The sequence below is a fragment of the Chenopodium album genome, chromosome 14, assembly GCF_948465745.1.
Source record: "Chenopodium album chromosome 14, dcCheAlbu1.1, whole genome shotgun sequence".
NCBI lineage: Eukaryota > Viridiplantae > Streptophyta > Magnoliopsida > Caryophyllales > Amaranthaceae > Chenopodium > Chenopodium album.
Genome location: NC_137847.1, coordinates 2,615,972 through 2,630,832, shown reverse-complemented (window position 1 = coordinate 2,630,832; position 14,861 = coordinate 2,615,972).

Sequence of the window (14,861 nt, the reverse complement as noted above, 5' to 3'; positions counted from 1 at the left end):
CAATTCAGCTCATTAAATCAGAACATGCCCTAACTCTATGTTAATTATATACCCCGTACTTTATTAATTAAGTATGCCATCTTTTAAACTCATTTTTCTCATTTTAGTTAACTAATTTGTAGTACCGACAAAATGGATTAGAATGATATATAGGGGTCAAATCAGCTATTCCAGGCACAACTTAAACAGTGAGTACGAGTATTGGCTATTTTTATCGCTCTTTGTAATGATGCAAAGGACATTGGTAGTATAATTTTCTTCATGAATTGTCATCATTCAACTATATACCTTATTCAAATATGCTATGATCGAATTCATCTCCACCATTTATCAATCTCCTTTATATATGCCTTTATATTTAAATAATTAGTTTGTATAATGTAATGTACTTGAAAAAAAAATGTCTTTTTGTTCATCATTTGATCTTGACACAACAACTTTTCATCTCACAAGAATGTCTTGAACTGATTTCCACCATGTGAGATCTTCGATTAAGTAGGCCAGTCCACTAGTAGCTAGTATAAGCAAATAATATTGGTTATTAGCTAGGGAGTACTCGTGGCATAGTTAGTTGTAAGCAGTGGATTCACTTAATTTGTTTGACTAGCTGAAAACACAAAAGTCCCTAATACTCGTATAAGTATATACAGAGTATGTGTATGTGTTTGGAAAAGTGCAAACAAATTACGTTCATTATATATTTCAGATTATAAGTGTATATTTCATCAGCCAAAATTAATTAAATGGATATAGCTTCATTTCTTAATACGCAGTAGTAAATTGTTATTTTTTTTTTCACTAAATAAGTAAACAAAAGTTGGGCCAAAATTCGATATTCATGGCAAGATAAAGGCAAATAGATTACTTTCATAATTTCACTACCTAATTATATTAGTGTCCACATTCGATCATCCATCAATAAACAATCAAATTTAGCTTTTTAAACATTAATTAAATAGTTGACTGATTCACTTGACTAGTTTAACTGTTTAACCATACATATCAATGGATAATATCCACTATTTCCTCACAAAGCTAAATACGAAGTAAATAAAAAGGCCAAAAGCCAAAAACCGACATACATGGTAGGTAAAACTGTAAAAGGGCAAAAGGCAAACAAATTACTTTCATTAAATTACCATAATTAATTAAGGATGGATGTTAATCCTTAATTAAGGAGAGGGAAGAGGGTAAGTAGGCAAGTAGCCTCGAAGGCAACGCCAGCCTCCATGCCTTTATCAAAGTGGTCTCACGTCTGCTTTCGAGCGGTTCCCCTTGTTTGGCTTTAATCTTTCACTTAGCTTATTATTAATACAACAACATCAACAAATTATTTCTTCATATTTCTATTTATTCCTCTATATACATATAATTATATATTCTCCTCTCCCAAACATTCTCTCTCTTCTCTCGATCTTCGTGCTCTCCTATTCTTTTCCATCAATTATTTAGCCTTACATTATTCCATCATCATAAATTATGTTTAATATATTATGTAGTCGTACTTACTAAACAATGTTACAAGTGGTAATGTAGTTGTTTCTGTCTGATCCCAACTCCTCCAGGAATTCGGACCTGAGATTCTGATACTCCTATCGGCAAGCTGAGAACCTACACAATGAGAAGAAGTTAGCTAACCCCGGGGTGATCCGGGGATAACCACTCCGATGATAAAGTCAGAAAGTGTTTGAGAAGAGAAGATAAGTAAGAGAGAGAAAGTAGAGAGAGATTAGAGAGAGAGAGTAATTCATGTCCTCATTAATGAGGTCTTACCTACTTATTTATAGTAATCTACCTTGACAGGTGGCTTTCACCCATGCACAACCTTTTGTGCCAAGTGTCGAGTTTCTGTTGCCACGTGTTAAATTGCGGCAGGCCGACATGTCCTCTTTCTGTAACATATCAGCATCTTCTTGTAATCTAGTCATGCCCAGATATCATCCCATACAATTAGCCCCCCAAGTGAGGACGTATGATCATTCATCATCGTGCTCAGTTAATCATGGGAGACAAGCTGAACCTAACAAAACAAACTTTGGGTTCCACATCCCATTCTTCAGACTCTTCTTTAAATTGGAAATTTTATTGTAACAACGTTTCTTGTACTTTGTCAAGTACTGCTTACTAACAAAGTTTCATTACTAATCTTGCCGATTTCATAGTTCATTTTAATCGCTTGGCCTGCATCCAGGCAAATTAACTTGTACATATTCATATATTTTTAAGCTCTATGTTCTTTTGCTGAGAAGTGTTATGTTAATTTGCTACTTGTAGTACTTTTATTATTACTATTTATGTAAGAGGATAATTGTTGTGCCGTAACGCCGTGTAATCTACCTACTTAATTGTAGATTAAGTAATGGCGTGTTCTTCATCAGTTTCATTAACAAATTAGTTTAACTCCGTTTTCCTCCCCAAGTGACCTTGTATGCCGATAGGTTACAAGGTCAATTCATTGTAAAAAACCTGGGAGCGAAAAACTCCGTTTTCCTCCCCAAGTGACCTTGTATGCCGATAGGTTACAAGGTCAATTCATTGTAAAAAACCTGGGAGCGAAAAACTCCGTTTTCCTCCCCAAGTGACCTTGTATGCCGATAGGTTACAAGGTCAATTCAGTGCAAAGTGGTCGTTATGGTAGTGTAACCGTTTTTCTTTTCCTCTCTTTTTTTCTTTTTTTTTTTTTGTTTGGGCGGGAAAATTTTTACACGTGTCACAAATCCTGCCGCTGCTTTTTGAAAAAGTTTGTCAATTAGCAGCCGTCGGATCTCTGAACCGCCTTTCACTTCAATTGGCCATTCAGTTTCTCCTCTTTAGATCAGAATTTCGCCATTTTCTTCTTCGCATTCCTTCCTAGTTTTCTCTCGAAAAAGTTTAAGTTGCCGACCAAAGTTCTTTCCTTTCTTATCTTCCTTGCGTTTGGTTTGTGCATTCCGTCTCCTCGGGCGTACCTTCTCTTTCTTCGTCGTTTCTTTACCAGTTAGAGGCATTAAATCAGCGATTTTCATCGAAGGTATTTTCGTACCCTAACCCCTGATTTTTCATGCTATTTTATTTTCGTATATTCAATTAAATGTCTGAAGATAGTGTTGAAGAAAATTTTCCTAACCTTAGTACTGCTAGGCGTCGTTTAATTAGACAATCTTTAGGCAAAGAAACCGGTAGTAATCAAGGTAATTCGTCTTCCCTTTCTGATAATATTGACTACCCTTTTGAGACGTTAACTTCTGAAGAAGAAAAACGCGCTTTTATGATACATAGGACCATTGCCCACCGTGAAAGTGCCCTTCATCCTACTAACCCTGATATCTCTGCCGATACTGAAATTCTTGACGTTGAACCTGTTAGTGTCCGTTATCACTTACGCAGCTTTACTGGGAGACGATATTTTAATCAATACGGCACTAATGTTGGCAATATAGGTATAAACACTATGCCAAGGGTAAAGAGTACAAGTTATCAACCCCGAGCTGCCGCCCGTGAAGCCGCTGAGGCCGCCAAAGCAGCTAAAGCAGCTGAGGCCGCCAAGGCAGCGGAATCTAGTAAAAGACCTGGACAAGGTCAGGTTGTAAGTTCTTCTGAAGAAGAACTTGAGGATGACATCCCTTTGACCCCTGAAGAAGGTCCGTCATCTCCTGTTCATGATTCTGCCGTCAACTCAGTTTTAAGAGATGACGACGCTCAGGAAGACAGTGTAAATAATGAGAGTAGGGATGACATCGTTGACTTAACGGCCGAGGTTATCCAGGAAGAGAATTTGGACGAGGGGTATAGTTCTGAGACTGATAGGGCTGAGTTCCGACAACCTATAGTTCTTGCCAACAACGGAAAAGTTGCAAAGGAAAAGATAAGTGAAGCTTTTAGGAAAACGGCAATTACAAAGGACTATTGCCGTCGTGCGAAAAAGTTCTTTAACTTACCTGATGGGTACGAGTTGTCTCTCCCTCCATCTGGAGCTTCAGTGTTGGATTGTCCAGCTGGTTCCGTGGCTGTTTACATGAAGCACTTGGATTTTGGCCTCCGTTTTCCTCTGCATCCCTTTGTTGCTAAAATCTTGAAGGCTTGGAACGTTTGCCTGGTTCAGTTAACCCCTCAAACTATTCGTGCCGTTATTGCTACAGTTTGGGTTATGCTATATCGGAACTTCCCTCTAACCCTTAATGTATTCAGACGGCTTATTACCCTAAAGAGAGATGGTCAATCAGATGGGTGGTGGTCTTTATATACCCAACCTCACAAATATACCGTCCATCCTAAACTATCTAGCTGCAAAGGTTGGAAGGATAAGTTTTTCTTTATGTCAGTTCCAGAGGATTTTCCTTTGAGGAGAAATTTTTTCAAGCCTCATCCCCATTTTGATTCAATCCCCGAGAGAGATCTCGGGAAGCATGAAGAAAGGGCTGTCAATCACTTTGACATCTCTGAACATGATGAAGGCGACGGCAAGGTCCGTCTAATTCCTGCGGTGTGGGTGCCGAATGTGAGTTACATTCTGGGCAACGCGCCGCTATCTCGTGTCGGTCTTTGTTGGACTGACCAGCATAGTATAGCTTATTCTTCTTGGTTTTATTACTCTTATTCACTAATTATTCATGTTCTTATTTTCATAATGAAAACGGCGTAGTTTACTTGTTTAGCGTTACCTTCCTTACCCTTTTATTATTATTTTTTTTTATATATTCGCATTTAACTGATTGAATTTACATTCCTTTTTACCAGGTATTGATAAGTTGGATAACAGACAACTCGGCCTATCTTCTGACGGGACAAGGGTTATCAGGCGCTGCCCCAAAGCTTCCGACCCCTACGATACTCTTGCTTCCGTCTGCGGGCGTGCTCCAGCCATTAGCGCCAAGAGAAGAGCTGAGATCATGGCCGATGATAATGCCAAGAAAAGAAAGCTAACACCTCTAGCCAATCGGCGAGGTGGCATTGTGATCTCCAGCCCCAGGCAACCTGAAGGGCGTGCCGAAAAGAAAAAAGATCAATCGGCGCCCGAGAAGAAGAAGGACCAGTCGGTGCCTGAAAAGACCCCGACTGTCAACAAAGCTAAAAGCCCTGAGGCCGTTGTGAAGAAGGTTATTCAGGGTATTGAGATCGAAGATCTCACTTCTGCTGAATCTCCCCGTCAACCTCAGGCAACCACCGCAATTGCTCCTACAACGGCTGGGTCGGATTCCAGCATCCCAGCCTTGACTTATCGGTCCAATCAATGGATTGAGCGTGTTTCTGGAAGGTTTCCAGATGAGGTTCTGAAGGGGTTTGCTGTCCCTCCCGGCCATTCCGGCGACCGTTGGCAACCTGCTATGGATGTCAGCCGGAACGAATCTATGATAACCGATGACCCAATGCAAGGTGGAAATCTCGGTTATCGGCTGTTGAGCAATTTGACACTGCCAATGGACAGACCTGCTGGTCCAATCGGCCCCCTTGCTGCTACCCACATGCACAACATGATGAAGGTACGTACACATATGATTATTTTATTTCTTTATATATATATTTTTATGTAGCGTTCTCGGCTTCCCTACTTTTACTTAATTATACATTTCTATAGGCCGTCATGTCTGGCACAGAGCTGGTTGAGATGTATCGTTACTACCAGGAGAAACATCATCAAGCCTCTGCCAGCGAAAGTGCCATGCAGGAGGTCATCAAAAATGCTGAAAAGGCCCTCGATGATCTGAGGAAAATAAAAGAAAAAGATGACAGGGAGATGTCGGAGCTGAAGGTCAAGGCTGAGAGGGTTGCCAATCTCGAGCTAGAGGTGCAAAGTTTGAAGACTCAGATCACTGAGAAAAACAAGGCCGTTAAGCGGCTTCCCTCAGTTGAAAAAGATCTCCGGGATGCCAGGATTAAAATTAAGAGCCTTGAAGAAAAGGTTCAAGAAATGGAAGCCGACAAACCTGGTATCCGTCGGAGAGCGGTCGGCCGTTATCTAGCCTCTGATGAGTTCTGCTCCAAACTCCAAGATCGTTTTGATGGAGGTTGAACCGCTGCTCAGAGATGTATTGCCCACGCCGCCGGTTGGAAGAAGGACGATTGGGCAAAAATTGAAAAGGCTTTCGGCGAGGAAGCCTACAAGATCCCTTCTGGCTTTGAGGCGCAGCAATTTTCTGATGAGGACTTGTATAACCTGGCGCCAACTGTTGATGACGGCCCCAGCAACCCCAGCATTTTGGATTCCCCAGTGCCTGAGAATGCTCAATCTTGAAGGGGCGGGCAGTCATCACCGACATCCTGTTGTGGGTCTTGTATCATTGGGCCTTACCAGCCGTAACTCTTTTATTGTTTTTTGTATGTATGAACATGTTTTGGCAGTGCTGTTTTATCGGCATATACCCCTCTTTTGTGGTGATGCCTGTCGGCTGTTAATTTTATCTGTTGTGTAAACTTATTTTTGTTTTTACCGTCTGCCGATTGCCTTCAAAATTCTACACTTTTATCATAACTGTGTTGTTCTTTACTTATCATTTTCTAGTTTGCCTGTTTTTAAACAAGGTTATGATAATCATGTTGCCTCGCCTTGCTAGTTTTCAACGCATAAAAAATTGCAAAAAATAATTACTTACCTAATGCTTTGTCTGAAATCCGAAAACTTCCAGTTAGAAACCTTTTTAAAGACGCCAGCTTCCGAAGATACCAGATCTAAAACCTGGCTCGAGAAATTGCATATAAAAATTACCAGCATACTTTAAAAACTTATCAGCATACTATGGATATCACAACGCATATGAACGCCATATCATTCCTTGTCCCCCCCAGTGTACATAGTTCACGTTAGAGCTATGCACACTGAGCTGCGAACATAAAAGCGAACGGTTGTTGCTGGTTCAGATTATAACACTGGTCACCTACTGCTGTGTTGTTTTAGCCAGTTAGGTACCCTCTCGGCGATCATTTTCTGAGCTACGCCTCATGTCGGCGTATACTCGAATTGATTTGGCCGGTATTTATATTTTGAACCAGCAACCTCATGAGTTAACGTATACAACTGATCAGGTTGTATAACTGTTATCTTCATGGAAGCGGTTTTTAGCTGTCCATCCCACTTAACGATGTTTTGTTAAATGGAGGATGCCTATTTCAATGCGTGTTGTCTGAATACTTCTTCATTCATCACCGATATCTTTTTTTATATCAGTTTCAAAAAATAAGGATTTGTTCATTACACATAGTATTTTTTCAATACAGCCGAGTTCCATACATTTTTTAGAGGTGTCCCATCCGGGGTTTCTAGATAAAATGACCCTTGGATGACGACATCTCTTATTCGATAAGGCCCTTCCCAATTCGCAGTCAGCTTCCCATCTTCATTACCCTTACCGGTTGCTGCGGTTCTTCGTAATACTAGATCTCCTTTGCTTAACGGCCTATGTGATACTCTTCTGTTGTAGGCCCGTGACATTCTTTCTTTAAAGACAGCTGACTTAACTGCTGCTTTTTCTCTTAGCTCTGGCAAGAAATCTAACTGTTGTCGTAGGAGTAAATCATTTTGATCTGCACAGTAATGCTGAATCCGGAATGTCGGCAACCCGACTTCTGCTGGTACGACTGCCTCCGTTCCAAAAACCAGAGTATAAGGGGATTCACCTGTGGCTTCTCTCATCGTTGTCCTGTTGGCCCATAATATTTCTGGTATCAAATCTGCCCATAAACCTTTTGTGTCTTCGATCTTTTTCTTAATTGTCGTTATTATCTGCTTATTTGCTGCTTCTGCCTGGCCGTTAGACTGTGGGTGGCATACTGCTGCATAAGCAAATTTAACCTTATACATCTTTAAGAGATCTTTGACTGGGTTACAGTCAAATTGAGTTCCATGATCAAAAACCATCGCCATCGGCAACCCGAACCTCGTGAAGATGTTTTTCCATATAAACTTTTTCACCTCCGATGCCGTTATCTTCGTTACTGGTTCTGCCTCTATCCATTTGGTGAAGTAATCAATTCCCACTATCAGATATTTTCTTCCGCCTGTGGCTGATGGGAATGGGCCTACTATGTCCATTCCCCACTGGGCAAAAGGGATTGGGTTCAGTATCGGAGTTAGATCGTTCGGGGGCAAGTTGATAACTGGGGCAAACCTTTGGCACTTTTCACATTTTTTAACATAAGCCTTTGCATCTGCGTTCATTGTCGGCCAGTAATATCCCCTTCTCATTGCCTCTCTGGACAAAGCTCTTGCTCCAAGGTGATTACCACAACTTCCCTCATGCAATTCTTCTATTAATCTTGCGGATTCAAGATCCGTTATGCACCTTTGCAACGGCAGTGAGAACCCCCTTTTGTATAACTGGCCTTGGTACATAACGAACCACACACTGTCCTTCTGTAACCTTCTCAGCTCCCCTTTATCTGTTGGCCCTACACCATGAACGATGTATGCCAGTATTTTATCGTACCACTGATCCTCCACTTCAACACAATTGACATCCGCCGGTATCTCATCTATGCTTCTCTGCTTTAAAATCTCAACCATAACTGTTCTTTCCAAGTCATTGAAGCTTGAACTTGCCAATCTTGCCAAGATGATTCCTCACTACTTCTAAGGCATCACTTTGTTCTTTTCCCCACTCAAATGCCTTATTCTTTCTCAGCACCATAAAAAACGGGAGTGCTTTATCAGCTGATTTGCTGATAAATCTTGTTAGCCCTGCCATCCTGCCCGTTAACCTCTGTATATCACGGATGGTTTTTGGTTGTTTCATTTGAAGCACCGCATTCACCTTATCGGGATTTGCATCTATCCCCCGTTCACTAACCATGAAACCTAAAAACTTCCCTGATCTCACCCCAAAAACACACTTCTCTGGATTCAACTTCATTTGATATTTTCTCAAGGTTTCGAATGTCTCCCTCAGATCGGCTATATGGTCTCCTTTATTCTTACTCTTTACTATCGTATCATCCACATACACCTCAACATTCCGCCCTTTCTGTTTCTCAAAAATCTTATCCACCAACTTCTGATAGGTTGCCCCTGCATTTTTCAACCCAAAGGGCATTGCCCTATAACAATACACACCTACATCTGTTATAAAGGCCGTTTTATTTCTGTCGGCCTTATGCATGCTGACCTGGTGATATCCTGAGAATGCATCCAGAAAACTAAGCATGGCATGACCAGAGGTCGAATCTACCAGCCTATCTATCCGAGGTAATGGGTAGCAATCCTTAGGGCAAGCTTTATTCAAATCTGTAAAATCCACACACATTCGCCATTTCCCTGTCGGCTTCCTCACCATTACTACATTTGCCAACCATTCGGGATATGTACAGGGTTCTATAAACCCTGCTGCCAAGAGCTTATTCACCTCGGCCTGGATCGCTTCTATTTTCTCAGTCAAGAAGTTACGCTTCTTCTGCCTTATCGGCCTAAACTTTCTATCAACATTCAGCTTATGTTCCATTATCTCAGGATGTATGCCTGGCATCTCACTGGCCGAGAACGCAAAGACGTCGGCGTTCTCGCGCAATAAACTTATCAGGTTACACCTGGTCTCCACGTCCATATCTGCCCCAACTTTCACTGTTCTACTGGGGTCGCCTGGCTGCAATTCAACTTGGACGGTTTCTCCGCCCGGCAACGGCCTTGGTGTTTCTTCAGGTCTTGCATCAAAATTTTTCATTGTCAAATCTTGCACTATCGGTTCACCTTCCCTTGTTGGGTTGCATGGAACTGCGGCATCACCAACTGGGTTCTTCAAAGCTGTTACATAACAGGCTTTCGACATAACCTGACCTCCATACACCTTTTCCACAGCTCCCAAGTTTGATACATAGGCTATTGCCAAATGGTATGTTGATACAACAGCCTGCATGTCATGAATCATCGGTCTGCCGATAATTGCGTTATAAGCCGACTCGACACCTACCACCAAAAACTCTGCCATCACATCCCTCGCTTGTGGTCCATCACCAATCCTTACAGGCAACACAATGCTCCCTTCTGGCCTCACTGTCGACCCATTAAAACCGATCACAGGGTATGATACCGGTTTCAAATATTGCCTTCCTATATTCATTTCGGTAAAAGCCTGCATAAACAACACGTTCGCTGAACTACCTCCATCCACCAGCACCCTTTTGATGTCAGCCCCATTGATCTTGGTTATCAGGACTAACAGATCATCATGTGGGAACACTACACCTCGTGCATCTTCTTCCGTAAATACAACTTGCGGTATTGATGCTGGCCGAGGACGATTATCTACATCTAAAGCACAAACTAGATGACGGTGCTCCGCTAAATGCTTTTTCGCTCCACTAATCGTCCCTCCGTGAATCGGCCCCCCCGTTATCACATCCACTCTCCCTGTAGATAACGGCGGTACTCCTGCATCCCCTTGTCGGACTATCCTCCCCTGTGTCCTTTCGGGCCTCGCTTCTATCTGCTGCCTCTCAACTGTTTGTGTTGGCTGTAGACTCCTGCCGGTATTCAACCGGTATTGTGCTAGGTGCCCTTTCCTGATCAACTCCTCAATGTTGTCCTTCAATTGGGTACATTCTTCCGTATAATGCCCCACATCCCTATGGAACATACAGTACTTCTTCACGTCCCTCGACCTTGCTTTCATGGGAATCGGCCTTGACCAATCTTCTCTGTTCTGATTCACTGAGAAGATTGCAGCCCTTGGCGTGTTCAGGGGGGTGTAAGTGCTGTATCTCATTGGCAGTCTTGTCGGTCTGGTATCTTGCCGACTTCCTCCTCCCCTTCCTGGGGCAGGAGCTCTCGGCCTGCTCCCTCCAGACGAGGTCCCCTCATTTTGACTTTGCCCCTTTCCAGCCACCATATGCCTACTACTCGTCTTCAACAGCTCCTCGCTCTTTATGTAATCGTGAGCTTTGCTGAACGCTGCCGCCAATGTCGGCAGACTCTTCCTTGTAAGATACCTTTTGAAATCCGAATCAACTAACCTATTCATCAAAGCCATCACGGCTATCTCCTGTTGTAACTTCGGAATAGTGTTTGCTTCATTGTTGAATCTCCTGATGTAATCCCTCAAAGATTCATCTGGTTTCTGCTCCACGGCCATCAATTCTCCAGAAGTTCTCTGCCTCACGCTATTACTGACGTATTGCCCTACAAACATCTCAGTCAGTCTTTCAAAGCTATCTACTGATCCAACTTCAAGATTGTTAAACCAATCGGCTGCAGCCCCAATCAAAGTTGTCGGAAAGACCTTACACCAAACTGCATCTGAGTTTGTGTACAACATCATGTGTCCCTCATAAGACGTTATGAATCTTGCCGGATCCCCTCTTCCATCATATCTGCAAGTCGGCATTTTCACCTTCTCCATTGGTTGATATAAGATGTGCTGGGCAAATGGGGATGCCCTTAACTGCACTACCGTACGTACTGCTTGACCTACTACTTGCGAGCTTCTTTGCTGCTGAGTTCTGGTACTCACAACACGACTCGAGGATTGCTCATCCTGCCGTGATGTTGTATGCGTCCTTACTGACGACTCATATCGGGGTCTCCTTGACGAGTTTTCCAGCTGATTGTGTTGTTCCCCCTGGTGACGGTGCGATGTTCCTCTATCGGCCTGGGCAACTTCTCTTTCAGCCCGTGCCGCCTCAGCCTCCTTTCTCTCCTTACTCATTGCACTCATCACCCTTGCGGCTGTTTCCAATTCATCTGGAGTAAATGCCGCCATAGGATCCTCTGCCTCCCCTCCTCCTGCAGGGGGGGTTATCGGCATATGGAACTGATTACCCTCTAGGGTATGGGTTTCGTCTACTATCTCCACCTGGGGTTGTCCTACTGGTATTCCATTGTTAAAATTGTTTCCGGCCATGATTATTGTTGTTGTATATATATTTTGTGTGAGGTTCTTAGGCGATAGAAGTGATCAACTGTTCCCTCCTTCTAGCCCCAAATTGTTTCTGTCTGATCCCAACTCCTCCAGGAATTCGGACCTGAGATTCTGATACTCCTATCGGCAAGCTGAGAACCTACACAATGAGAAGAAGTTAGCTAACCCCGGGGTGATCCGGGGATAACCACTCCGATGATAAAGTCAGAAAGTGTTTGAGAAGAGAAGATAAGTAAGAGAGAGAAAGTAGAGAGAGATTAGAGAGAGAGAGTAATTCATGTCCTCATTAATGAGGTCTTACCTACTTATTTATAGTAATCTACCTTGACAGGTGGCTTTCACCCATGCACAACCTTTTGTGCCAAGTGTCGAGTTTCTGTTGCCACGTGTTAAATTGCGGCAGGCCGACATGTCCTCTTTCTGTAACATATCAGCATCTTCTTGTGATCTAGTCATGCCCAGATATCATCCCATACAGTAGTTATAATTTAGTTAAGCTAATTGCCTTCGGATCACCGACCTATCCCACGAACCTTAACCACGTTATTATACTCTACGTACTATGATCGAGTAGACTACTACTCTACACTTTTACTAGTCAAGTAGTGAGCACTCAACAGCTTGGAGACGCACCCATATCACCATTACACCATATCCTTCTAAAATAAAGGCAAGTCTTGATTACTTAGGTCAATATCATTGTTAATCTTATAATGTTGGTAAAACATTATTCATGACCAAACACTTGTTCAGTTCAGTTCAGTTAAGCTCTAATCAATTCAGTTCAGTTCATAATTTCTTTCTCTCATAAACAATTCATTTCAGTTCAGTTTAGCTTCAATTAATTAAGTTCAGTTTAGTTGTTTTTAGTAAATCGGAACAGACCCTTATTAATCTAGCTTTTTATACTAATTAGCTTCCAATTTTATCCCCTTAACTATTTTTTTACCAAGATCTGCCTCTATTTGTATATAAGCGGATTTTTATATGAAAATGATTACTCATTATTAACTCGTCACTTATAGACACTCTTAACTATACCATGCATTGTATTTTATGGTATTTTTTGTAGTGACTCGTAATCAATATATTTAGAAATAAGACCGAGAAATATGGACTACGAGCATTATATTACATTCTGGTATTTTGAAAAGTGAGGAGTAACTTAAATGGTTAAATCTTTCCTTTTAATTTAAGGTTTTGGATTTTAAAATCGATTTTCATTACTCGTTTTTGTGTCTCTATAAACAACAACAACAACCAAAAAACCTATTGTACTACAATACTTGTAATACACTAATCAAATAGAGAGTTTAAAAATAAAAAGAGAAATCCAAAAAGATATTTTTAAAAAGGGGAGTGGAATATTAAATAATTTTCTCCTTTCCCTACATAGGAATCTCTAAAACCGAAGCAGCTTTATCGAAGTGCTTAATTAATTAGCCCCCGCTAAACACCACTTCCCTTCTTTTTCACTTCCTCCCTCTTATTCCCTCCTTTTTCTTTTCTTAAAATAAAAAAAGAAATAGAAATAAAAAATGGGCCTTTTTCAGTTTCCAAAATGTTCAAAAGATGTTGTGTGTTGTGTTCTTTTTATTCAATTCTATTCAAATGGTAATTGCACGCCTTTTATTTCAAAAAAGCTTCACTCTCTTTTTTTACTTGCTCTCCTCCTTATGCTTTTAAAGCTTCTTTATCTAAAGTGACTCCCCTCCCCTCTCCTCTCCTCCTGAATACAGTACTGTGTGCTTCTGGATATTCAGAAAAGCAACTTAGTTATTTATACAACTAATTTAAAATTAGTATGAACTCGCAATATTTTGCACTTCGTATCAGACGATTAGATTAGGTATTAGTTACAAAAAATGTTAAGCAAAGTATGTTTGTGAATAACGTAAAAATTATTATGCAATGCATATTAATGTATTGCATACTAGCCATTATGCCAAAACCTTCATATATAATTAAGGCCTTGTTTGTAAATAAATAGATGATTGAAGAGCTTTTAGCTTTTGGGGAGCAATTGTAGACAATTTGATCACAAAATCAACTAGTTTTGGTGTTTGGAAAAGAAATGATTTAATGCCCTTATCGAAGTTTAATAAACTAATTTGAAAATAGGGTAACGATATATGTAGCCCTTAAGGCTATATAAAAACATTAAATACAATTCCTAAAATGAAATTAAATTCAGAATTCATGATAAAATCACACGTAAATCAATGTAATTAATGTTAATTTTATCCTCAATATTTCCCTTTTTAGTTTCTTTATACATAACCCTTAGGGAGTTAGGGCTATGTATATCATTTTCCTTGAAAATGATGCTCAACTCGATTTTTTTTAATAAAAGTGGTCTAAGTATTATTATGATAAGCTATTTTGGTATTTAGTAAAATAGAGGATTTAAAGAAGGATCTTGCTAACGAACGCGCCCCGGGGCATTGGATAAACATTTAAAATCTTGCCTAAAATAGTATTAATTTGGAAAACCACGACAAAATCACGCGTCGATCGGTGTAATTAATGTTCATTTTAATATAATCTTTCTACTTTTAGCTAGCTTATCCAATGCCTCCGGGGCGTTCGTTAGCTTTTGCCTTTAAGGAATTAATGAAAGCATATACTAATACAACTAGTCAAGTCAGTTACTCCTTAGGGCCTGTTCTGATTTCTTGAAATGAATTGAATTGAACTGATTAGAGCTGAATTGAACTGAATAAAGATGAAATAAATATTTTACGAGAAAAGGAAATTAGGAATTGAATTGAACTAAACTGAACAGATTGAAGCTGAAGTGAACTGAAGCTGAACTAAACTGAACTGAAATTAAGCCGAAGAGAACAAGCTGTTACTCTTAATACAATAAGTTATATCAGCCAGCTACTAGCTAATCGGTCAAACCATACATAAAATTTATTGCTCCATATGATTAGAGCTATATGCCCGCAAAATGAATATGGTAATTAGTCACATGTACATCACAAATTATGTGTAACTTACCTACGCTATTAGCGTGACTAATACCTAGTCTGATTGTCA